Raw genomic sequence first — 26,272 nt, forward strand, 5'->3', positions numbered from 1 at the left:
CTGGTTCGCATCAAAGAGGGGGATGAGTGGAAGACGGCTTTTAATACTCCGGAAGGGCATTATGAAAATCTGGTCATGCCATTTGGTCTTACTAATGCGCCTGCGGTATTCCAACATTTTGTCAATGATATTTTTAGTCACCTTATTGGGAGATTTGTTGTGATATATCTTGATGACATCCTGGTTTATTCCCCGGATCTGGATACACATAAGATCCATGTGAGACAAGTGCTGCAGATATTAAGGGCCAACAAATTGTTTGCTAAGTTAGAAAAATGTGTGTTCGCCGTAAAAGAACTGCCATTTCTGGGGTATGTGTTGTCAGATTCAGGTTTCCGCATGGATCCAGAGAAAATCCGGGCGATTATAGACTGGGATCTGCCTGAGAACCTGAAGGCATTGCAACGCTTCCTGGGGTTTGCCAATTTTTATAGAAAGTTTATAAAGAACTATTCCTTGGTGGTCAAACCACTGACGGACATGACCCGATTTTTCCAAATGGTCACATGCAGCCAAAACTGCCTTTGCATCTCTGAAGGAGAGATTCACCTCGGCCCCTATTCTCGTACAGCCAGATGTCTCGCTTCCTTTTATTGTAGAGGTTGACGCATCAGAGGTGGGGGTGGGAGCGGTACTATCTCAGGGCCCGTCCCCTGGTGAATGGCGTCTGTGTGCTTTCTTTTCGAAGAAATTGTCTACTGCAGAAAGGAACTATGATATTGGCAACAGGGAACTTTTGGCTATTAAGTTGGCTTTTGAGGAGTGGCGTCATTTTTTGGAGGGGGCGGTTCATCCCGTCACGGTGATTACTGATCACAAAAACTTATTATATCTGGAGTCTGCTAAACGTCTCACCCCTAGACAGGCTCGGTGGTCGTTATTTTTTACTAGGTTTAATTTTGTAATAACCTATCGCCCGGGGGCAAAAAATACTAAGGCGGATGCATTGTCTCGAAGTTTTCCTGGAGGGGGTGATGTTGAGGTACCAGAGACCATTTTGCAAAAGGGGGTGGTGGTCTCTGCATTACACTCAGGTTTAGAGGGGAGGGTGTTGGAAGCTCAGGGGGACGCCCCGGCCTCCTGCCCCTCGGGTAAACTGTTTGTGCCAGAAAATTTACGCCTGGAGATACTAAAAGAACACCATAACTCCACACTGGCAGGACACCCAGGTAGTAGGGCAACCTCTGAATTAGTGTCTCGTCGGTTCTGGTGGCCTAAGTGGCGCCAGGAGGTGTTGAATTTTGTGTCTGCATGTGCTACCTGTGCTCGTTCTAAGGTAGATCATACTCGTCCGGCAGGGCGTCTTTTACCTCTAGCCATCCCCAACAGGCCTTGGACGCACCTATCAATGGATTTCATTACGGATCTACCAGTATCAGCGGGGAAGACTGTTATTCTTGTAGTTGTTGACAGATTCAGTAAAATGGTGCACTTTATTGCTCTTGCCGCATTGCCTAATGCTAACACACTGGCTCAGGTTTTTATTGACCACATCGTGAAGCTTCACAGGGTCCCTTCCGATATTGTTTCGGATCGTGGTACCCAATTCGTTTCTAAATTTTGGAAAGCTTTTTGTTCTCGTTTAGGGGTTCATCTGTCGTTTTCTTCATCTTTCCATCCACAGTCCAACGGTCAGACTGAACGTACCAATCAAAACCTAGAGACATATTTGAGATGCTTTGTTTCCGAAAATCAGGAGGAATGGTCATCTTATTTACCGTTAGCCGAGTTTGCCATTAATAATCGTCGTCAAGAATCCACCGATAAGTCACCATTTTTTGGTGCGTATGGTTTCCATCCTTAGTTTTGTACGTTTAGTGAGGGGGGGCCGTCTGGGATTCCCGAGGAGGAACGATTTGCGTCTTCACTTTCTTCAGTGTGGCAGAGTGTGCAAGAAAGTTTGAAGAGAATTGGTGGTAGATACAAACGTGCGGCTGATAGGAAGCGCTCTGAAGGTCCGGACCTTGGGGTGAATGACTTGGTGTGGTTGTCTACCAGAAATATCAAGTTGAAGGTTCCCTCGTGGAAATTAGGTCTGAGATTTATTGGTCCTTATAGGGTAATTAAGATCATTAACCCGGTGGCTTTTCGTCTGGAGCTACCTCAGACTCTAAGGATCCATAATGTCTTCCACAGATCTCTGCTTAAGAGATATGTAGAACCTCCTGAACCATTGCCACTACCGCCTCCACCGGTGGTTGTTGATGGCAGTCTTGAGTTTCAGGTAGAAAAGATTGTTGATTCACAATATGTTCGCCGCTCTCTTCAGTACCTGGTGCACTGGAGAGGTTATGGTTCCGAAGAGAGAATGTGGGTTCCAGCATCAGAGATAAAAGCGGACAGACTCATTCAGGCTTTTCATAGCTCCCATCCGGAGAGGCCTGGTCTTGAGGGTCCAGGGGCCCCTCGTAGAAAGGGGGGTACTGTCACGACTGTGACTGATCCAGACCGGTCTGGGAGGAGAAGGTCGCAGCGACTTGCTACTCGCGATAGCTTGTGAGTTTGCTCCGTGGTTCAGGGTATGTCATCTGGGTTTTGCCTTGTGAACCTTTTTGTCCTGACTGGGAGTTTGTAGGCATCCTTCTCAGGTGAGTCCTGTCTGCCACTCCCAGCTACTATATTAGTTTCAGTTTCACTTGCAGTCATTGCCAGATATAGTCCTTACTTCCAGTTCTATTCTGACCTTTGAAGGAGATCGTTTGATGGTGTTGCTGTGGAGCTCTTGTCCGGCGTGGACTGTCGTGATTGGGATCGCCTTCTCTGCTCGTGACTGGATAAGTCTATCTCTGCTATAGTTTGTTTGTTGCTGTCTTCCCCTGCTGTTCTCCTAGACATGAGTGATGGTGACTAGTGCTCCCATCGGCCTTTCCCCACTCTAGGCTTGTTAGGGTGACTGAGGGTTTAGGCATCCTGCTCGCCGCACGGGTTCACACCCCGTCTAGGGTATCAGGGCAGACAGGTGCCAGCTTAGGGTTAGTCAGGGGTGGCCATACTATTCCCATCCGTAGATAAGGGTCCCCCTTCCCCTCCGTCTGGTGCGACACGACTGCTGCTGGGATAGCGGTCGTGACAGGCACTGGGTAGTTAATAAAGTGACGGTCCAGGATGAGAGAGGCAACGTGGGCCTGGGTGATCCAGGATGAGAGAGGCAACGTGGGCCTGGGCGATCCAGGATGAGAGAGGAAACGTGGGCCTGGGCGATCCAGGATGACTGAGGCAGAGCGAGCCTGGGTGATCCAGGATGACTGAGGCAGTGCGAGCCTGGGCGATCCAGAATGACAGAGACAGAGCAAGCATGGGCAATCCAAATAACCAAAACAGAGCGAGCCTGGGCGATCCAGGAAGACAGAGGCAGAGCGAGCCTGGGCGATCCAGGATGACTGAGGTAGGGCGAGCCTGGGAGATCCTGGATGACAGAGGCAGAGCGAGCCTGGGCGATCCAGGATGACAGGTAACAGAGCGAGCCTGTGCGATCCAGGAAGACAGAGGCAGAGCGAGCCTGGGCGAACCAGGATGACAGAGGCAGAGTGAGCTTGGGCGATCCAGTATGATAGGGACAGAGAGAGCCTGGGTGATCCAGGAAGACAGAGACAGGGCGAGCCTGGGTGATCCAGGATGACAGAAGCAGAGCAAGCCTGGGCGATCCAGGATGACAGACGCAGAGCGAGCCTGGGCGATCCAGGATGACAGAAGCAGAGCGAGCCTGGGCGATCCAGGATGACAGAAGCCGAGCGAGCCTGGGCGATCCAGGATGACAGAAGCCGAGCGAGCCTTGGCGATCCAGGACGACAGAAGCCGAGCGAGCCTGGGCGATCCAGGATGACAGAAGCAGAGCGAGCCTGGGCGATCCAGGATGACAGAAGCAGAGCGAGCCTGGCCGATCCAGGATGACAGAAACAGAGCGAACCTGGGCGATCCAGGATGACAGAGGCAGAGCGAGCCTGGGGGATCCAGGATGACAGAGGCAGAGCGGGCCTGGACGATCCAGGATGACAGTGGCAGAGCGGGCCTGGGCGATCCAGGATGACAGAGGCAGAGCAAGTCTGGGCGATCCAGGGGGACCTTAGGTGATGTGAGAGTGCGACAAGAAGCAGGGAAGACAGACAAAAGACGTATGCGAGATACCTGAAGAATTCAGGAAGCTGATGAGCAGCCACTTGGCTGGACGGGAGGATTGAATATCAGACAGTACCGCAGCCCTGTTTGTTTTAAGAAAAGATTGCCCAAAATGGAACCTTAGGAAACCGGAAAATAGCACGGCAACAAAACCCCACTACTAAGACAACATTCATGGAGTTAGCTACACTAGAGGGGATAACTTACGTTACATCTAGTAGCAGCAGTGGAAGGAGCAGTTTCTGGCCCCAGTCGAGGAGGCATATAGCGATAGTGCAGTAATTGATTGGCACTTGTGGGTATAGGGGTCCACTGGAGGTTCCAACTTGAACTTGACCTGGGCTAGTGGTAGTATAGGTGATGGGAATCAAAGCTGCAGTCCCTGACCCCGCGGCAGAGTCTTCAAGGCAGTACCTTACTGATCACACCGGTGTCTAGTCTCTCAGCTGCTTTCTTGAAGCTCTTTTTTTTTGGCCTCATCTATTGTTCCCAGGAGTAAAAGCTCTGACATGTGCCTCTTCTCCTCTCTGTCTCCATACTTGAACTCCCCCTCCCTAGCAAGAAGCAGGACCAGCCCATTCCCACCAAGAATGGAAAAACAGGCCGGCGCCAACCAATGCCAACCATACCTTCTCGGCTGGAATGTGCTGCCAAATAAACGAAACACATAACAATACATGTAATTAACTAATTACAGTTGTAGATACCCCCAGGTCAGGCGTACTGAAAAAGTACTTGTACCAATTAGATTTTTATTTTATTTTATTACTTTTTTTTTTTTTTTTTAAACACCGCTTTAGGAGAGTCGGGAAGAGAAGGAAGAAAAGGGAACAGAGGACCGTGGATGGGGAGCAAGGAAGGATGAGAGAGGCGAAAAAATGAACGAGAGGGAGGACCCGACCCGAAGATGTGGATTGCCGGGAAAGGAGGGCCGGAATGTGCAGAGGACGGGGTCGGGTGATTTGGTGACTAGAGGAACTAAAACGAATCTGGTGACAAGCCGAATGGACCTGAGTAAATCGAGTGAGGTCCTGAGTGACTCAGGATGAAGTACCTGACCCTGGGCGATCCTGGACATGTGCGTGGCGTGATAGAAAAGGAGACCCGAGCGACAAGGTGGAGACATGGGCCTGAGCGATTCAGGCAGGTGCCAGGCTGTTAAATGTCCTGAGAGATTTCAGGAAAGGCACCGGAAAAGTATGGGGTGGAAACTAAGATGGACCCTGACGGTGGCTGACGTCTGAGTTAATTTAGGAAAAGACAGCCAGTACGTGGACCTGAGCGATCCAGGTGGACACTGGCCAACAAAAATACCAGAGAGAATCAGGCTGAAAATTAACCCTGGAGGTGCAGGTAGAAGACAAATTGGAGAAAGTGTCCGTGTAAGTGGACCCGACATGCCCAAGAAGGCCTGGACGGAACGTGAGTGGATGAACCAGAATGACAGAGACAAAGCGAGCCTGGGCGATCCAGGATGACAGAGACAAAGCGAGCCTGGGCGATCCAGGATGACAGAGGCAGAACGAGCCTGGGTGATCCAGGATGACAGAGGCAGCGTGTGCCTGGGCGATCCAGGATGACAGAGACAGCGTGTACCTGGGCGATCCAGGATGACAGAGGCAGAACGAGTCTGGGTGATCCAGGATGACAGAGACAGCGTGTACCTGGGCGATCCAGGATGACAGAGACAGAACGAGCCTGGGTGATCCAGGATGAGAGAGACAGAGCGAGCCTGGGTGATCCAGGGAGACTACAGATGATGTGTGAGAGCGAGACAAGAAGCATGGAAAAACAGACAAAATGACGTGTGCGTGATACCTGAAGGAAGCTGAGCACTTGGCTGAACGGGAAGACTGGATATCAGACGGTACTGCAGCCCTGTTCATTTTGACGGTACTGCAGCCCTGTTCATTTTGTAAAAATTTACCTACTGTAGGTAGACAACAAGCTCATAAATTAATTCCAGAGCCCGAAATGGTACATTTTGGAAACAGGACATAGCTCCTTCACCTGACCTGGGAAGGGAAGGACCCAGTTAAGGCAGATCCAGCCCCCTAGCAGGTGTGCCAGCCAAGTGGAAACGCCGCTCTCCAGTTGACTGGAGAGCTCCCTTATGTGTACGGCAGCACCTCCCCTTCAAGCCCAGGCCCAGAGCATTGGATGGGCCGGAGTCCGCCCAGAGCAAAGCTGTGGACCCAACCCATGCTATGGGCCGCCTCTGGAGCCACCGGCAACCTGCAGCCCAACATTTGTGAACTGGGGGACACACAGACCTCACATCCAGCATGTATTACTGGGGGACACGCAGACCTCACATCTACTTATGGTGAGCACTGATATACTGTATGTAATAAGCATCACTTTTCCAGGGTAGAGGTGTCTGTAGCCTCATAGTGTGGAGCTGCGGTGGGCACTGTGCCATCCATTATCCTGAGCTCGGCCCTATGTGGCTGGTGTTACCCTGGTTCTCTCTTCTTATTGTCCCCTCACTGTTGGGCAGCAGCAGTTTGACCACCAGAAATCCACCAACTATGTATAAGGAGGAGGATGTGGGGGTCTCTGGGTCAGCCATGTAAATGAGTCTCCATCTCACTCAGATCACCCAGTCTTATGCCCCGAAACACCCACCCAAAAAGTGGTATCTAGCCCCAGCTTTGGGGTGTCCGTATAACAGATGAAGAGGAGGGGAACCAGAATCGGGAGCTGCCCCCTCCTCCCTGCCCCCACATAAGTAATTCTCACCTGCAGGGGATTCTCCTTATTGTAGAGCTGATCTCGCACTCAATTATCACCTCAGTATGGAGGACGGTGATGGAGGGTCTCGTGGGGGGGTCATTTTCACAGTACATGCCCAGCCCTGCCTATGTGAATGACCCTCAGGATATCGGCTGCCCTCCATCACATATAGAGAGGGTGTACGTGGGCACAGTAGCTGCTTCCCCCTCCCCCATCCTATATATATATTTGGGCAGAACAAATGCCACAACCTACACAAACGCCACAACCTACACAAAACACATTGCGTTCACTTCTTAGAGGTAATGATGCGGCCACAGAGCAGTGCTGCCTATGACAGGGAAATCCGCAAGCTGATCCCAGCGGGAGCGGACAGCCCTACCCAAGCGCCGTGGCTGCCGCTGCCTGAAGAAGCCCTGAACAGAAAAAGAAAAACGCACCGCTGCAATGAGGCTTCTCAGGAGCCGAAAGAGGAAGGAAGCCCCGGCCGAACCCCGCTCGTCAAGCCGGACGAACGCAGCCCCTGGCTGAGGAAGCTGGAGAGCCGTAACCTACCGCGGGAGTGACGTAGGCTGGGAGCGCTGACGACCAGGAAGTGACAGAACCGACTGGAGGAGGATGCATGAAGCGACCGTCCTCAGGGTGAGGTCGCGTGGGAAGATAAAGCCAGCAGCCCCGCCCACAAATACATGCTGTAACCAGCCTTAATACATGTTATAGGTAATGATATAGCATCTATAAAAAAAAGATTTTAATGGTAGGTAAAATAATACTTATAATAAGTGTACTAATGATAAATAAAATAAAAACCTATAAAAAAACTAAAAGGTACAGAAGATAGCATAATAAGGATTCGAGATTACAAAGATTATTGCGCTTAACACTAATGGCTATGGCATTGCAGTTGATGAAGGGAGGTTTGCTTATTGGAAATTGGAGATTTATGTCTATCTTCGTTTTCCGCCCCTTCTATTCTATTCCTAGTCTGTTGCCCTTGTTTCCCATATATCCCGATTATTCTGTGTATTATTACAACTCTTCCAGTCCTTCATATACCCCAGGAGTAACATACAACGCTCGCAGATACTTATATATAAAAATTGTTTACTGATAACATAGAGATGACAATGCAATGGACATTATACATAAAGATACAGATAACACAATACATAGAAGACACCACCACACACAGCCGCCTCCGTTTCTGCCCACTCGGGATGCTAAGCAAATGTGACTAATAATGTGTATGTATATACAGTATATCCAGAGTCCACCAATATACAGTCTACTGGATCGACACTTCTACATCCAGTACCTGACCATTAGTACATGTACATATAGAGACTCATGCATAAACAGCATATATAATCTACTGGTAATACAATTGCACACAAATATCTATATGTACACATATAAAATCTACTGGGACATTATACATATATACATACCCACATAAGCACTAGAGATGTCGCGAACATAAAATTTTCCGTTCGCAAACGGCGAACGCAAATTTTCGCACACGGGCGAACCAGGCGAACTGCCATAGACTTCAATAGACAGGCGAATTTTAAAACCCACAGGGACTCTTTCTGGCCACAATAGTGATGGAAAAGTTGTTTCAAGGGGACTAACACCTGGACTGTGGCATGCCGGAGGGGGATCCATGGCAAAACTCCCATGGAAAATTACGTAGTTGATGCAGAGGGTGGTAAGTTAAATTCGCAATGCGATTAATATAACCTGCATTAATCGCATTGCGATTACAACTTAGATCTGAGTTCCTAATGGTTGTATTGCTAGAAGTGACGAATACAGCACTATATTCTCAATCTTCGTTATATTCTAGCAATACAACCATTAGGAACTCAGATCTAAGTTGTAATCGCAATGCGATTAATATAACCTGTATTACAACTTAGATCCAGTGGCGTTGCGAGGTTGGTGCAGTGGGTACGGGCCACACCGGGTGACACCAGTCTGATGGGGTGTCACCCGCGGCCCGCCAGCGCAGGAGTTCTCACTCACAAGTTCAACTTCTAAACTTCACAAGCAAGCACGTCGCGCCGTCACGTGGTAAAGGGGGACGGGGGTGTGACTCACTGCAGCCTGGTGAGTGGTGGGGCGCCGCGGCAGCTGCCTTGCAGGAGTCTCTGGTGTCAGGAGGAGGAGGTAGGTAGAGCGGCTCTGACTTTATAGACCAAATTATTTTAATAATACCCCAATAATAATAAGTTAATAACCTAACCCCATTCATAAATTACTGGTGGATTATTATAGAGACGGCCCCAGGCCAGGAGACATAAGGGGTTGGGTTGAACTGTGGGCTGGGGCCACCCGGCCACATTTACTAATCTTTGCTCAGGGGGGCCCTCATAAATATAAACCCACATGGTGTGGACTGGTCATTTTTACTAAGGAATATAATTTAAACGTTTATGTGCAAAAGAGAAAATAAGAAGTGAGCTCCAATCAGATATCTGCACATAGACCAAGACTCTGGGTCTATGCAGATATCTGATTGGAGCTAACTTAGTGACTTCTTTTTTTTTCTCTTTATCTCTTTATTATGGCTTCGGGGGGGGGGGGGGGGGGCAGGGGTGACACCATTTTCTACCGCACCGGGTGACACCAGCCATAGCAATGCCAACCATTTGAATCTAAAATGGATGCTGTCCAGGAGGTGGGAGGGTCTGGGAGGGAGGGTATGATGCTGATTGGCTGGAATGTGTCTGCTGACTGTGAGGTACAGGGTCAAAGTTTACACAATGATGACGAATAGGGGGCGGACCAAACATCGCATATGTTCGCCCGCCGCGGCAAAAGCGAACAAGCGATGTTCGCCGGGAACTATTCGCCGGCAAATAGTTCGGGACATCTCTAATAAGCACACATATAACTTAGGTTGCTCCTGAAGTGCTGTTTGTCCTAGGGGGTCCAGGAAGAGAAGAGAGAGTCCGACTCCCAAGTTTCACCTATATGTTCCTGTGTGCATAGCAGCCAACAAACGTGTGGGGGGAGGAGACTCGAGCATTGCGCTTGAGCACACGCGGTGTGCGGCCGAACACCACAATGTGCCGAGCATGGCGATGCTCGAGTCAAAATGGTGTTTGGCCGAGCATGCTCGCTCAATACAAATATGCACCAATAAAGCTCATGAAGCATACACTGACTGTAACAACAGGCCTTCATTCACCTGTGGGGGGTCTTATGCATGGATATACATTTCTTTTTACTCTACAGAAAAGAATATAAGTATGTGATTTCTTATACAGTGGCCCACCACGAAAATATATATACAGTGTAAATGTTTTGCATTGTGGCCAATGGCTGGCATATTTCACACTATGATCTAATACAGTATATCATCATCATTAGAGATTAGTGAATTTTTCAAAAATTGGATTTGCCGGTTCGCCGAATTTTTGGGGAAAAATTTGGTTTGATCCGAATAAATTTGCGGCAAATTACGTTAAAAACTGCTATTTCCTGGCTGCACAGAGCCTTTATAGTGTGTAGAACACTGTGCCTTGCAGTAACACACATAGGGAGTCTGCTTTGGTAGTGAAATAATACTGTGAGTCAGTATGACATGCAGATGACAGGCGTTGCACTTAGAATCACTGCACACTTCCCTTATTTGGTCTGTCATGGGGCCAAAACTGACCACCTACCTGTAACTCAAGCATGAACTCAGCCTTACAGGTCGATGTTAGCACCAAGAAGAAGCTCACTCCTTTTATACCGTCGTCAGCTGATTCCACATAGATGTCTACAGAACCTGTTCTATTAAACGCTTATACAAGTAGAGCCCCCCGACAGAGTGGATAGGGTGTCAACAGTAAGTATGTTTTGACGTCACTGATTATTTTTCCCTTCCTCTGATCCGTCAGAACAATAACCCACAAAAATCTGATCCTGTTTGTGGAGCATCCGCCTTCACTCGGTCAGCATTTGGTCAGTAATCCACTAGTATTTCTAATGTCAAAAAAACAGGAGTGGATCCAAAACAGAGATTACATGTGAATGGAATATTTGCAAGTCTCCTGTGTTTTGGCTACCAAATCACAAGCCAATTGTGATGGGACCATACAGGCCTTACAGCTGCTACACAGACGGAATATGTTGTGCGTCTCAGTTTACCTTCCTTCAGACAGATCAGAGGAAGGGTAAAATAAATGATGCCAGCCAAGCCAAAAAGGCTAAATAGTAGCCCTGCAATGAAGTAGGAAGGGTGGGAACAGCATGAGAAGTCCACAGAGTGGCCCTATGACATTGTGGTGAAGTGAAAGCAGCATGAGAAGACCACAGAGTGGCCCAATCACAGAGTCTGTAGGTGGCAGCAGCATCAGGAGGCCACAGAGTGGCTAGGTGACATAGTGTGGAGGTGGCGGCAGCATCGGAGGCAGAAAAGTGGCATAATGAGTGTGGAGGTGGCCGCAGCATGTGAAGACCACATAGTGGCAAGGTGACATAGTGGCGAGGTGAAAGCAGTATGAGGAGACCACAGAGTGGCCCAATCACAGAGTCTGGAGGTGGCGGCAGCATCAGGAGGCCACAGAGTGGCAAGATGACATAGAGTGGAGGTAGGAGCAGCATGAGGAGACCAAAGAGTGGCAAGGTGACAGAGTGTGAAGGTGGGTGGCAATACCAGTACTCGCTAAAGATGGTGGTTGAAAGAAGGAGCACTTGGCATCAGATGTGTGGCATCAGGCGGGTGGCAGCACCAGAATAGTATCTGAGGCAGGTAGCCAGAATAAACCAGTCTCTTTTGTAAAAGTATTAGTGTGACACCATGGATGATCTAGTCTGATGCATCAGGAATTGGTGGATGGAAATCCTGGCTGATCCACGCTTGATTCATCTTGACAAAGGTCAGTCTCTCCACATTTTTGGTGGACAGACGAGTTCTTCTTGGGGTAACTATGGCCCCCGCCGCACTAAAGACCCGCTCTGATGCCATAATACTGCGACCACAAATCCAGTTTGGCTGCCCAGTAGTCCATCAGATCTTCAAGGTCGGCTGACAGGGTGCACTCCAAGTATGCCACCACCTGCTGGTTTAGGTTCTGCTCTATGTCTAGCTGCTGGTGAGTAGTTTCTTCACTAGGCGAGTGAAGAAAGCTGCTCATCAGTGATTGTAGACTCAGGCTGCTGCTGATGAAGCTGGTACTGTGGATGCTCAGACTGGGTATTTGATCAGGTCTCAGCCGAGACAAGATCCTGGCTTTCTTCCCTATGCAGGGGATCTCCTACACACACACACACCCTACCCCTAGCAGGAGATGGGCTACGCTAACACTAACTTCCTTCTCCACCCAAACTGCAGGAAGTGGGAGCAGTCCACACCTCCACAGAGGGGGAGCTAAGCTGGAATGATCCATTCCAGCCTAGATATACTAAACTAGAACTAGTACCTGGCCAATGCATTGCTGCCACCTGCTGGTAAACCTGGAAAATTACAGAACATTTGTATTTAACATGGTTTTTCATGCACATTTGTGAAGACATGAACAAAATCATATCAGATGACAATATAAAGACTCTTAGAAGACAGTAGCGGGGTAGAGGAGTGTAGTAACACAACTCTGGGGTGTTACATTTCCCCTTACTTTGAGTTAAGCCGCCCTCGACTTATGCTTAGGGTGAGAGGAATAAGATCTGGGGTACCCAAATTAAAACAAAGTGCTGCATGAAGTACACATAAAGACATACAAATACAAAACATATAAGGGCTACCCTGAGGTTCCTGCCCACATGAGTAGGGTGTCCTAAGTAACATTTTCCCTCTCGGTATACCCAGTGATCCAATGGTCTGCACTAAGCAATCACTACTGGAAACTATAGGCCGGTAAGTTTAACATCTGTTGTGGGTAAACTGTTTGAAGGTTTTCTGAGAGATGCTATATTAGAGCATCTCAACGGAAATAAGAAAATAACGCCATATCAGCATGGCTTCGTGAGGGATCGGTCATGCCAAACTAATTTAATCAGTTTCTATGAGGAGGTAAGTTCTAGACTTGACAGCGGCGAATCAATGGATGTCGTATATCTGAACTTCTCCAAAGCATTTGACACTGTACCACATAAAAGGTTAGTATATAAAATGAGAATGCTCGGACTGGGAGAAAACGTCTGTATGTGGGTAAGTAACTGGCTCAATGATAGAAAACAGAGGGTGGTTATTAACGGTACACACTCAGATTGGGTCTCTGTCACTAGTGGGGTACCTCAGGGGTCAGTATTGGGCCCTGTTCTCTTCAATATATTTATTAATGATCTTGTAGAAGGCTTGCATAGTAAAGTATCAATTTTCGCAGATGACACTAAACTGTGTAAAGTAATTTACACTTAAGAGGACAGTATACTACTACAGAGGGATCTGGATAGATTGGAGGCTTGGGCAGATAAGTGGCAGATGAGGTTTAACACTGACAAATGTAAAGTTATGCACATGGGAAGGAATAATGCAAGTCACCTGTACATACTAAATGATAAAACTCTGGGTAACACTGACATGGAAAAGGATCTAGGAATTTTAATAAACAGCAAACCAAGCTACAAAAACCAGTGTCAGGCAGCTGCTGCCAAGGCCAATAAGATAATGGGTTGCATCAGAAGGGGCATAGATGCCCGTGGTAAGAACATAGTCCTACCACTTTACAAATCGCTAGTCAGACCACACATGAAGTACTGTGTACAGTTCTGGGCTCCTGTGAACAAGGCAGACATAGCAGAGCTGGAGAGGGTCCAGAGGAGGGAAACTAAAGTTATAACTGGAATGGGGCAACTACAGTACCCTGAAAGATTATCAAAATTAGGGTTATTCACTTTAGAAAAAAGACGACTGAGGGAAGATCTAATTAATATGTATAAATATATCAGGGGTCAGTACAGAGATCTATCCCATCATCTATTTATCCCCAGGACTGTGACTATGACGAGGGGACATCCTCTGCGTCTGGAGGAAAGAAGGTTTGTACACAAACATAGAAAAGGATTCTTTACGGTAAGAGCAGTGAGACTATGGAACACTCTGCCTGAGGAGGTGGTGATGGTGAGTATAATAAAGGAATTCAAGAGGGGCCTGGATGTATTTCTGGAGCGTAATAATATTACAGGCTATAGCTACTAGAGAGGGGTCGTTGATCCAGGGAGTTATTCTGATTGCCTGATTGGAGTCGGGAAGGAATTTTTTATTCCCCTAAAGTGGGGAAAATTGGCTTCTACCTCACAGGGTTTTTTTTTTTGTTTTGCCTTCCTCTGGATCAACTTGCAAGATAACAGGCCGAACTGGATGGACGTATAAAGTGGGAAAAGACAAAAGCTATAAAGCAAGGCACACAGAAGTAAGGTGCTACTGTTCGGGCTAAGTGCAAAGGTTAATGCAATATCACAATAAGTGCATGAAGGTCACATTGCATCACCTAGAAGAGAATACACACAATGGGCATATGATACTTGAACGTTGCCTAACTTGTAAACATTAGGGCAAAAACATAGTGCATAAATATCACAATAGAGATCACAAAGAGCTCAGGTACACGTTTAAATCCTTTCTTTGGGTGCAAGCTTGTAACGTTGCATAACCTGTAAACTTGTTGGGGAAACAGTGCAAATATATTATGCATTATATTAGTGCAATCAATAATCAATAATACGCTCAAATATGACTTGAGTCCTTTTACTTTGAGACTGGAATCCTCCGGAAACACATAAAAGTCACTTGTAATCCACGGAAACAATAGAGTTAATTGTAATCTAAGGGATGGTATAAAATGTCATATAAAACACATAAAATAGCAGCAAAAATGAGAACTATAGTCCCATGAGGCTCTCAAGTAGAAACCTGAGAAAGGGGATAAAACAATGTAAAACTTGGTATAAAAGTTATTGAAGATGGGGGGAGTCCTTACAAGAGTGGCTATCAAACTGAGGCTGTAACTTACGGCAACGGATTAAAACAAAACTGGCCAACAGTCTCTCAGATTTCAAGACCAGTCCACGTTGTGGCTCCTAATAGTCCTTTATTTAAGAGTAAGAAGGGGCATTTAGAGAAGAACTTCAAGGTCCTCCTCACTGCTGGAGCTACTAAATCTCATCAGGGGGCGCTCTTGCCTTTGGTAGCTCATCTTAGCAGCTGTAGTGGTGCACCACTGCCCTCTAGTGGTGTCCTTGGGATGTGGCTGAGCAGTCAGCCTGGAGAATGCAGCTGCAACATGCTGTAAATCGGGATCCCTAGCTGGTGCAAAGGTAGACAAAACCTCTGGCTGGAGAGGCTCTGGGAGGCAAACTGGGGGTGACTGTTGGAGCTTCCAGGGCAGGATGTACGGTTGCACCCTGGGATTGAATGTTAAAACAGAATGGTTTATCTGACCCACCCGCAGGTTGTGCTTGTTCCCTGAACCGTCACCTGCCATCTGGAGTCTCTGTAGACAACGGACCCTCCCTGCAGAGCCTGGGTCTTCCTGCCAGGTCTCTGGGGTAAATGCAGGGGATAATGGTTTGGCCAACAAAGTCACTCCTGCGGCAAAGGGGCCTTGAAGGGACCGCATTGTGGTATACTCCAACTAGCAGCCCACATACAGGTTGTGGCGGGCCTGCGGAAGGTAAGTGCGCTTGACAGGAGCGGCGGCCCACAAATACCTCGGCTCCGGAGTAATTGTCTTGGAGAAAGCCCACTCCTCGCTCTACAGAAAAACAAAGTACTGTCCCAGTGCATCTGGTAAGCTTGGGGTCCCCTGGCTGGGGGTCATCCGGGACTTGTTTCACCCATTCCTCAACCACTGTCTTGTACTCCCACTGGCTCTGGGCCTGACAGGTGATTTCAAATGGGACCTCGGATTGAGGTGACTGGGCCTGGGTTCAGTCTGACTGGGCGGCGGAGTGGGAGCTCCGGCCGCCTCCGCCGCGCCAGCAGGCGTGCGGAGCCTGTTCAGGCTTAGTGGTAGTGTCAGGTACCCCTGGGTGCGGTGCAGGGGCAACTATGGGCTAGACCGGGGCCTCAGGGAGCGGGACTGCTACTAACTGATGTTGCGGCTGGTTCCGGTGCCTCCTGTTTTTCCATCTTCGGCAGTCGCGGCTTTCTCCCTAACAGCGGTCAACTCCTCCGAGAACGCAGCTGGTTCCTGGGCCGGGACGTCGGTCGCTGACAAAGACGGTGAAGCTCTTGACGGTTGCCTGGACAACTTGACAGATGAGATCTTCCGCGGGAGCGGGTTTGAGTGCGACGGCCATCTTGGTTGTTGGCTCGGCAGCCGTGGAGGGATCCTCTGCCTCCGGGATCGTGGCAAAGACGGAGGGGCTGCTCCTCTGGACCAATTGGGAAACCCGGATCTCCAGTGGGTACTTGTCGATTACTGGTTCCCCGTTGACAGTCATTTCTCCCCACTTGGTTTGCGGGAGCGCCATCTTCTTTGCATCCTCTCTCTCAATCAATGCAGGAAATGAGGGTGGAGCCGAGAGGGAGGAGTCTTCACTCCCTTGGCTCACATTACAAAGTTCTTGGTGGGCAGTCTTTAGTCTTCCCGCTTCTAGGGGGGCGTAGTCATCATTTTCGTGCTCTTGAGAGGGCATTCTTGAGTTTTCCCACTTCCAAAGGGCATGAATAAGCAGCGCCATTACAAAAATATAGCAAATTAACCCTTGGAGTGCCGGTGCGCACGGTTTAGCGTTGTCTGGCACTGCAATAACAGCAATAAAGTCAATTTTTAGGGTTTTCGCACAGTCTGTAGGCCTTGTAGCAGGGATAGGCACAAAATCTGATCCTGGTTGAAACACAATTCGATCCTGTTATGGCAGGGATAGGCACACAGTCCGATCCTTGTATGGCAGGGATAGGCACACAATCCGATCCTGTTATGCAGGGATAGGCACACAATCCAATCCTGTTCCAGTGACGCCACTTTTGCAGTGACCAGGAATGGGGTACGCTGACGCCACTTATGCAGTTGGTCAGGATATGGGTTAATAATAGTTTGTAGTTTGTTTGTGACGCCAATTGCAGCGTTCGTAGGGTACTACCCCAGGGCCCTTCCAAGGTGTTATAACACTCGTCCCAGATTAGGAATGCCATAGTGCTGATAATTGTCTATAATGTCTCTATAGGGTGGTGATAATTGTGTCAACGGTGTCTCCTACCTGGGTGCGGCTGGACTCTTGGCTCACTTGCAATAAATTTGAGTGTAGTGATAGTAGGAGTAATAGAGGAATTTTCCAGCAGAAATTATGTCCAGACCTTTATATGAAGTTCAAACGTTTCTTTACTGAAGATAACTTGTATCCAAGCAGTATACAGCTTTGGTCTCTGGTCCCAGCAGGTTTTAGCAATCATTGGCAGGAATAAACACTTCTGTACTTTAAATCTGGAGCTTGCAGGATAATTTGTCTGCTTGGTAGCTCTGTACTTGTGGCAGGAACTAATCTTCTGCGCTTTTTTATATCTTCTGCTGTATGGGAACAGACTAGCTGAGGAGGAATGGCTTCTCCTAGGTCTCAGGACTCACAGATAGATTCTCAGGGGATGCTTCTTCCTGGAACTCTGGAGATTGTCTGTCTGTAGTTTTCCGCTTTCTTTTCATCCAGCTGAGGCTGCAGGTGCTCAGACTGGGTATTTGATCAGGTCTCAGCCGAGACAAGATCCTGGCTTTCTTCCCTATGCAGGGATCTCCTACACACACGCACCCTACCCCTAGCAGGGGGTGGGCTACACTAACACTAACTTCCTTCTCCACCCAAACTGCAGGATGTGGGAACAGTCCACACCTCCACAGAGGGGGAGCTAGGCTGGAATGATCCATTCCAGCCTAGATATACTAAACTAGAACTAGTACCTGGCCAATGCATTGCTGCCACCTGCTGGTAAACCTGGAAAATTACAGAACATTTGTATTTAACATGGTTTTACATGCACATTTGTGAAAATGTAACACCCCAGAGTTGTGTTCCGAAAATCTTTTACCCCGCTACAATCTGTTAAGAGCGTTAACCTTGTCATCTAATGTAATTTCACATAATTTCCTCACAAATGTGCATTGAAAGCCTTGTTACATGTATATTGCTGTAATTTCCATGTTTACCAGCAGGTGGCAGCAATGTTAGCAGGGACTTAAGCCAGTTTAGTGTTTCTGAACTGGAATAGTACATTCCAGTTTAGCTCCCCCCTCTGTGAGCAGAAGTGGGCTGGCCCACATCCTGCCTCATGGGTGGAGAAGGAAGTTAGAGTTAGAGTGTAACCCACCCCCTGCTAGGGGTAGGGTGTGCGTGTAGGAGCTTCCAGATATAGGGATCCAAAGCCAGGCTCTTGTCTCGGCTGAGACACTGATCATAATCCCCAGCCTGAGCTTTGCAGCCTAAGCTGGAAGAAAGCAAGCAGACCACTCCAGTTCCAGGAAGAAGCATACCCTGAGACAATAGCTGTGAGTACCGTCCAGAGACCCAGGAGAAGACATATTCCTCCTCAGCAAGTCAGTCCCAAGATAGCAGAAGATAGTATGCGCAGAAGCCAAATTCCTGCCACATTACAGAGCTAACAAGCAGACGTCCTTCCCTGCAAGCTCCAGGCACATGATAGAGCAGAATATATATTCCTGCCACACATTGCCAATACCTGCTGGGACCAAGGACTAATGCTGTACCTTGCTTGGATGAAAACTACTACCAGTAAAGACAAGTTTGAACTTTACCTAAGGTCTGGGTCTCAATTACTGCTGCAATTTCCTCTATTACTCCTTCTAGCACAACTCTCATTTTATTGCAATTGAGCCAGGATCCAGAAGTCCAGCCGTACCCAGGTAGGATACACCGTTGACACTATTGCCGCTACCATACAGAGACATTTAACCACTCTGGCATTCTTAACCTGGTACGTGAGTTACAACAACTTAAAGGGCCCTGTGTTAGTACCCTGCGCACGCTGCAATTGACTTCACAAACAAAACTATAGACTATTATACCCATATCCTGACCCACTGCATAATTGGGCGTCAGCGTGCATACCCCGGTCCAGCTCACCGCAAACCATGAGCAAAATCATATAAGATGACAATATAAAGACTCTTAGAAGACAGTAGCGGGGTAGAGGAATGTAGTAACAGAACTCTGGGATGTTACACATCTGTTCCAGGACATGAAGCAGTGGAATGACATCGTTCATCCTGGCGACTGACAAAACACGTGGCATCCTCAAAGGGCCTGAGCAAACATCAGGTGTCACACATGAGTTGCCACTGGCTGACATCGAAGTTACACAGGGGAGTACTCCTGTCCGCTTGGATCATCAGGAAATCATTGATGGCCTTTCTCTGTTCGTACAGTCGGTCCAACATATGGAGGGTGGAATTCCAACGGGTGGAAACGTTGCATATCAGCCTATGTTGAGGATGGCGTTCTGTCGCTGCAGCTCAAGGAGGGTGTGCTTTGCGGTGTACGAGTGGCTGAAGTGCATGCAAAGTTTCCTGGCCATTTTTAGGATGTCTTGCAGATGGGTGGAAGACTTCAGCAACTGCTTAACAACCAGATTGAACACGTGTGCCATGCAGGGCGCATGACTCAGCCCTCCTTGATGCAGCACCGACACAATGTTCTTCCCGTTATCGGTCACCATGGTTCCGATTTTCAGTTGTCGCACAGAAAGGCAGGATTTGATTTCTTGCTGATGGACATGGAGCAGTTCCTCCCCTGTGTGACTCCTTTTGCCAAGGCAAACGAAGTGCAGAACAGCATAACACCGCCATGCCCTGCACATGTGGTATGCTGGAGGGGCACTGTGCATTGTCCCTGCATTGGAGGCTGAGGACAGGGTGGAGGATGAGGAGGCAGAGGCGGACATTGTCGCTGGACCAACAGCGTGGCAACGTGGAGGTGGAAGCGGCGCCACCTGGCAAAGTTGCTGGTGTATTTGTGCAAGAACCACATTCACCCAGTGGGCCGTGAAGGACATGTATTGTCCCTGACCGTAGTTACAGCTCCAGATGTCGGCGCTGCTGTGCCCTTTAGCAGACACTGACAGGCTCAAGGACTGGACCACCTTTTTGAATCCAGAGGGGAAACATACCAGGCTGGTGTAGTGAGCTGCATTTATATTTATATAAGGAGATATATAACGCGAGTTTGACCGCGACGCGTGGTTGATTAAGTGTGGTTGCGTAAGTGTGTGACTTAAGATTAAGTGACTTTAGATTCAGGGACTTCAGTGGGGGACTGCAATTAACCTGTTTCTTATTACTACATTGTATTGTATTTTTTGCTTTTGTGGTGTAATCCCAATTGCCCTGCACATGTGGAGTTGCACAATTGACAACGCAGTCCAGTGCACATATTGCATGATGTATGCAGTCCTGGAACAGCCGTTCGAGGGTGTATATCTTTGTTCAAGATGTGAGCAAATTACCCGTTTGGAATCGCTAATCGAGTCTCTAAATGGGCAAGTTGCAACACTGAGAGGCATTGACAATTTGCAAAAAAGTTTGCTTCTCACCGAGCAAGCACTCTTTGGGGTAGATGAGGGGGACGGTGACAGAGAGGAGGCTGAGGAAAGTGAGGTAGCTAGCTGGGTAACAGTTAGAAAGCGGGGTAAAGGGAAGAGTGCCTGGGAGGCTAGCCCTGATCTGACACACCCCAACAAGTTCTGCACGTTTGGCAGATGAGGGGGATGTCAGTCCAGGGACGGCACTGCCGCAGCCAGACACTTCCTCTGCCAGTCAGGGGAATGTCAGCTCCAGTAAGCAGGGGACCAGGAGAGCAGGGCAGGCCAGACAGGTGCTGGTAGTGGGAGACTCAATTATTAGGGGAACAGATAGTTAAATCTGTCACAAAGACCGTGATCGCCGAACAGTGTGCTGTCTTCCTGGCGCTAGAGTTCGACACATCGCGGATCGGGTTGACAGATTACTGGGAGGGGCTGGAGAAGATCCAGCGGTCATGGTCCATATCGGAACCAATGACAAAGTTAGGGGTAGGTGGAGAGTCCTTAAAAATGATTTCAGGGATTTAGGTCAAAAGCTTAGGGCAAGGACCTCAAAGGTAGTATTTTCCGAATACTACCTGTACCACGGGCCACACAAGAAAGGCAGCGGGAGATTAGGGAAATTAACAAGTGGCTCAAGAACTGGTGTAGGATGGAGGGGTTTGGGTTCCTGGAGAACTGGGCCGACTTCTCTGTCGGCTACAGGCTCTATCGTAGGGACGGGCTGCACCTCAATGGGGAAGGGGCAGCTGTGTTGGGGAAGAAGATGGCTAGAAGGTTGGAGGAGTGTTTAAACTAGGGACTGGGGGGAGGGTAATTACACTATAGAAGGGGAAGATAGTGCAGATAGATACCGGGGGCAAGGTAGTGGGACTGGGGGAGGAATGGAAGGAGGGACTAGAACAGTTCAGAAGGAAAGGTGTAGGGTAAAAAATATACATAAACCTCTCAAATGTATGTATACTAATGCCAGAAGCCTGACTAATAAAACTGGTGAACTGGAATTAGTAATGTGTGAGGAGGACTATGACATAGTGGGAATAACTGAGACATGGCTGGATGATAGCTATGACTGGGCGGTTAATGTACAAGGTTACAGTCTGTTTAGAAAGGATCGTCAAAACCGGAGAGGGGGAGGGGTTTGCCTTTATGTAAAGTCCTGTCTAAAGCCCACACTCCGTGAAGATGTAAGTGAGGGACATGAACATGTGGAGTCACTGTGGGTAGAGATACATGGAGCTAAAAACAACAATAAATTACTAATAGGAGTTTACTATAAACCACCTAATATTCCAGAGTCCACAGAAAATCTACTACTAAACGAGATAGACAAGGCGGCAAATCATAATGAGGTGGTTATTATGGGGGACTTCAACTACCCAGATATAGACTGGGAAACTGAAACTTGTATATCTCATAAAGGAAACAGATTCTTGGCAATAACCAAAGACAATTATCTCTCCCAACTGGTTCAGGACCCGACTAGAGGGACGGCCATACTGGACTTAATATTAACCAATAGACCTGACAGAACAACAGACGTGCAGGTTGGGGGACACCTGGGAAATAGTGACCATAAAGTAATAACCTTCCAATTAAAATTCAAAAGAGCGTTTCTACAGGGAGGAACAAAAATACCAAACTTCAAAAAAGCTAAATTTAGCCAACTAAGAGAGGCCATAGGCCTAACTAACTGGGACAAAGTCCTCAAAAATAAAAATACAGCCACAAAATGGGATATCTTTAAAAACATCCTAAAATCTCATTGTGAGAGGTACATACCGTATGGGAATAAAAGGTTAAGGAACAAAAAGAAACCAATGTGGATAAACAGAACTGTAAAGAAAGCAATAAATGACAAAAAGAAAGCATATAAAACACTAAAACAGGAGGGTAGCACGGAAGCACTGAAAAACTATAAGGAAAAAAACAGAACATGTAAAAAACAAATAAAAGCGGCCAAACTAGAGACCGAGAGATTAATTGCCAAAGAGAGTGAAACTAACCCTAAAATGTTCTTCAATTATATAAATGTTAAAAAGTATAAATCTGAAGGTGTCGGCCCTTTAAAGAGTAATGAGGGGGGAGTCGCAGAGAGCGACGAGGAGAAAGCAAAGTTGTTAAATTTTTCTCCAGTGTATTTACTGAGGAATATAAACTGTCAGATGAAATGCTGAATGTTGAAATAAATTCGCCATTAAAAGTGTCCTGTCTGACCCAGGAAGAAGTACAACAGCGACTTAAAAAGATCAAAATAGACAAATCGCCAGGACCGGATGGCATACACCCCCGTATCCTAAGGGAATTATGCAATGTCATAGCCAGACCCTTATTTCTGATATTTGCGGACTCTATACTGACAGGGAATGTCCCACAGGCAAATGTGGTGCCAATATTCAAAAAGGGTCCAAAAACAGAGCCTGGAAACTATAGGCCGGTAAGTTTAACATCTGTTGTGGGTAAACTGTTTGAAGGTTTTCTGAGAGATGCTATCTTAGAGCATCTTAACGGAAATAAGCAAATAACGCCATATCAGCATGGCTTCGTGAGGGATCGGTCATGTCAAACTAATTTAATCAGTTTCTATGAGGAGGTAAGTTCTAGACTTGACAGCAGCGAATCAATGGATGTCGTATATCTGGACTTCTCCAAAGCATTTGACACTGTACCACATCAAAGGTTAGTATATAAAATGAGAATGCTCGGACTGGGAGAAAACGTCTGTAAGTGGGTAAGTAACTGGCTCAATGATAGAAAACAGAGGGTGGTTATTAATGGTACATACTCAGATTGGGTCACTGTCACTAGTGGGCTACCTCAGGGGTCAGTATTGGGCCCTATTCTCTTCAATATATTTATTAATGATCTTGTAGAAGGCTTGCATAGTAAAATATCAATTTTCGCAGATGACACTAAACTGTGTAAAGTAATTTACACTGAAGAGGACAGTATACTACTACAGAGGGATCTGGATAGATTGGAGGCTTGGGCAGATAAGTGGCAGATGAGGTTTAACACTGACAATTGTAAAGTTATGCACATGGGAAGGAATAATGCAAGTAACCCGTACATACTAAATGGTAAAACACTCGGTAACACTGACATGGAAAAGGATCTAGGAATTTTAATAAACAGCAAACTAAGCTGCAAAAAACTGTGTCAGGCAGCTGCTGCCAAGGCCAATAAGATAATGGGTTGCATCAAAAGGGGCATAGATGCCCGTGATGAGAACATATTCCTACTACTTTACAAATCATTAGTCAGACCACACATGGAGTACTGTGTACAGTTCTGGGCTCCAGTGAACAAGGCAGACATAGCAGAGCTGGAGAGGGTCCATAGGAGGGCAACTAAAGTAATAACTGGAATGGGGCAACTACAGTACCCTGAAAGATTATCAAAATTAGGGTTATTCACGTTAGAAAAAAGACGACTGAGGGGAGATCTAATTACTATGTATAAATATATCAGGGGTCAGTACAGAGATCTATCCCATCATCTATTTATCCCCAGGACTGTGACTGTGACGAGGGGACATCCTCTGCGTCTGGAGGAAAGAAGGTTTGTACACAAACATAGAAAAGGATTCTTTACTGTAAGAGCAGTGAGACTATGGAACTCTCTGCCTGAGGAGGTGGTGATGGTGAGTACAATAAAGGAATTCAAGAGGGGTCTGGATGTATTTCTGGAGCGTAATAATATTACAGGCTATAGCTACTAGAGAGGGGTCGTTGATCCAGGGAGTTATTCTGATTGCCTGATTGGAGTCGGGAAGGAATTTTTTATTCCTCTACAGTGAGGAAAATTGGCTTCTACCTCACAGTGTTTTTTTGCCTTCCTCTGGATCAACTTGCAGGATAACAGGCCGAACTGGATGGACAAATGTCTTTTTTCGGCCTTATATACTATGTTACTATGTTACTATGTTACCTTCTGTTCTACATGTGTGTGCAGGGCTGGTACTGCCTTTTTGGCAAATAAATGACGGCTTGGAACTCTCCACCTCAGCTCGGCACAAGCCGTCAGTTCTCTGAAAGGTGCAGAGTCCATGACTTGGAAAGGGAGGGACTGCAGCACCAGCAACTTGGACAGGAGCACATTCAGCTTCTGCGCCGTTGGATGAGTGCACGCATACTGTTGTCTCTTGACAATCGCTTCGGTGATCGATTGCTGACGGAATGCGTGACGAGGAGTAGGAGGAGCAGGAGCATCGGGATCGGCAGTTGACAGGAAGGACAGACAGCTCCATTTGGCTGAGGTGGTGGAGCCTTGACTGCCAGAAACCAAGTGCGTGCCAGTGGGTGATGCAGCGGTTGCTACGGCAGGCTGGATCACCACATCGGAGCCATGGTTGTCCCAGGCCACTTTATGGCGATGCTGAATATGTTGACGCAGGGCCGTAGTGCCAACATTGGCACCCTAGCCACCCTTCACCCTCTGCTCATAGATTCTACATACGGCAACATTCACCTCCTCGGTGGCTTAAAAAAAAACTGCCACACCGCGGAGTAGGTCATTTTACCCCCAACACTATGCACTGACTGACTGCTACCGCCGCTGCCTCCTTGAGCTCCTGCACCGCCACTTCCTGGGCAGGTAGGCTCCCGCAAAGCGGGTGGTCTACCCTGGACGCGTTTGGCTACCAACCTCTCACTGCTGCCACGCTGCTGACTCCCAGCCACGCTAGCGACTTGCTGGCTCACGGGCAAGCTGCCACCCTCTCCTGCCGATGATGATGAAGCCCCTTCATCACCCAGCTACCAAGTGCGATCAGCTGCCATCGAGTAGTGTCTGCAAGTCATTAATGTCTTCCTCAACCATCTCTGATCAGGAGCCTGACTGCTCTCAATACCAGCTCCCATGCCACTCTCCTCATTGCTACTTGCCCGCCTAGCAGAGGAAGCATCGGATGTCTCCTCCACATCTTGGCTTGCCAGTGGCTGCTGACTGTCTTCTAGTAGCTCATCCTCGCTGAAAAGTGGAGCAGAGCCTACAGCATATAATACTTCTCGCGGTGAGGGAACATAAAAGGACAGAGGCAGGTTGAAGACAGGTGAGGGCACAGAGCCTGTTCCCGGGCCTTGCCAATTAAGGGTTGTGTCTGACAAACCCTGACTCTTGGCTGGGGGTGTCTGATGTAAGTTGCGACAAAGTCGAAGATCGAGTCAACCTTTCAAGAACCGCTAGGTTGCTGGTCACGACATGACCGCTAGCTGACACTGAGAGCTCAGGCCTTTCGAAGTGACCCCTACTGCCACGACTCCTTACTCTGTTGCGACCTCTGCCTGTGCCAAAAACATTTAGGCCTCTGCCACTTCCTTGTGCAGGGCCTGGCACTTGTCTGCCTGACATACTGTTAGATCAAATAACCAAATGTTAGATCAAATATTTTTTATTTCGCCAGAAATACACAGCAAACAGGGCTTTACAATATATCACTGCACCGCTGAACAGCAATTAGGCCCTAATTTTTTGAATTTTTTGCAGAAAAGGCTTTTCAACAGATAAGTACAACTATGAACGGCAAATATATTTGTATTTTGCCAGTAATACACGGCAAAGTGGGCTGTAAAATATCTCACTGCAACGCTGAGCGGCAAAGATATTTTTCCTTTTTCCACTAATACATGCAAAAAAGGTCTTTAAAACAGATAACTGCACCGCTAGGCGGCAAAGATATTTTTCCACTAATACACGCAAAAAAGGGTTTTAAAACAGATAACTGCACTGCTAGGTGGCAAAGAAATTTTTCCTTTTTCCACTAATAGACGCAAAAAAGGGCTTTAAAACTGATAAGTGCACCGATTAGCGGCAAATATGTTTTACTTTTTCCACTAATACACGACAAAAAGGGCTGTAATTTTCGCACTTCACCACACAACGGCTAATAAGCCCTTTTTTCCCCACTAATAGTAGCCAAAAAATGCTTTAGAACTAGAGTTGAGCGAACACCTGGAT

This window comes from Bufo bufo, chromosome 4, assembly GCF_905171765.1.
Source record: "Bufo bufo chromosome 4, aBufBuf1.1, whole genome shotgun sequence".
Classification (NCBI taxonomy): domain Eukaryota; kingdom Metazoa; phylum Chordata; class Amphibia; order Anura; family Bufonidae; genus Bufo; species Bufo bufo.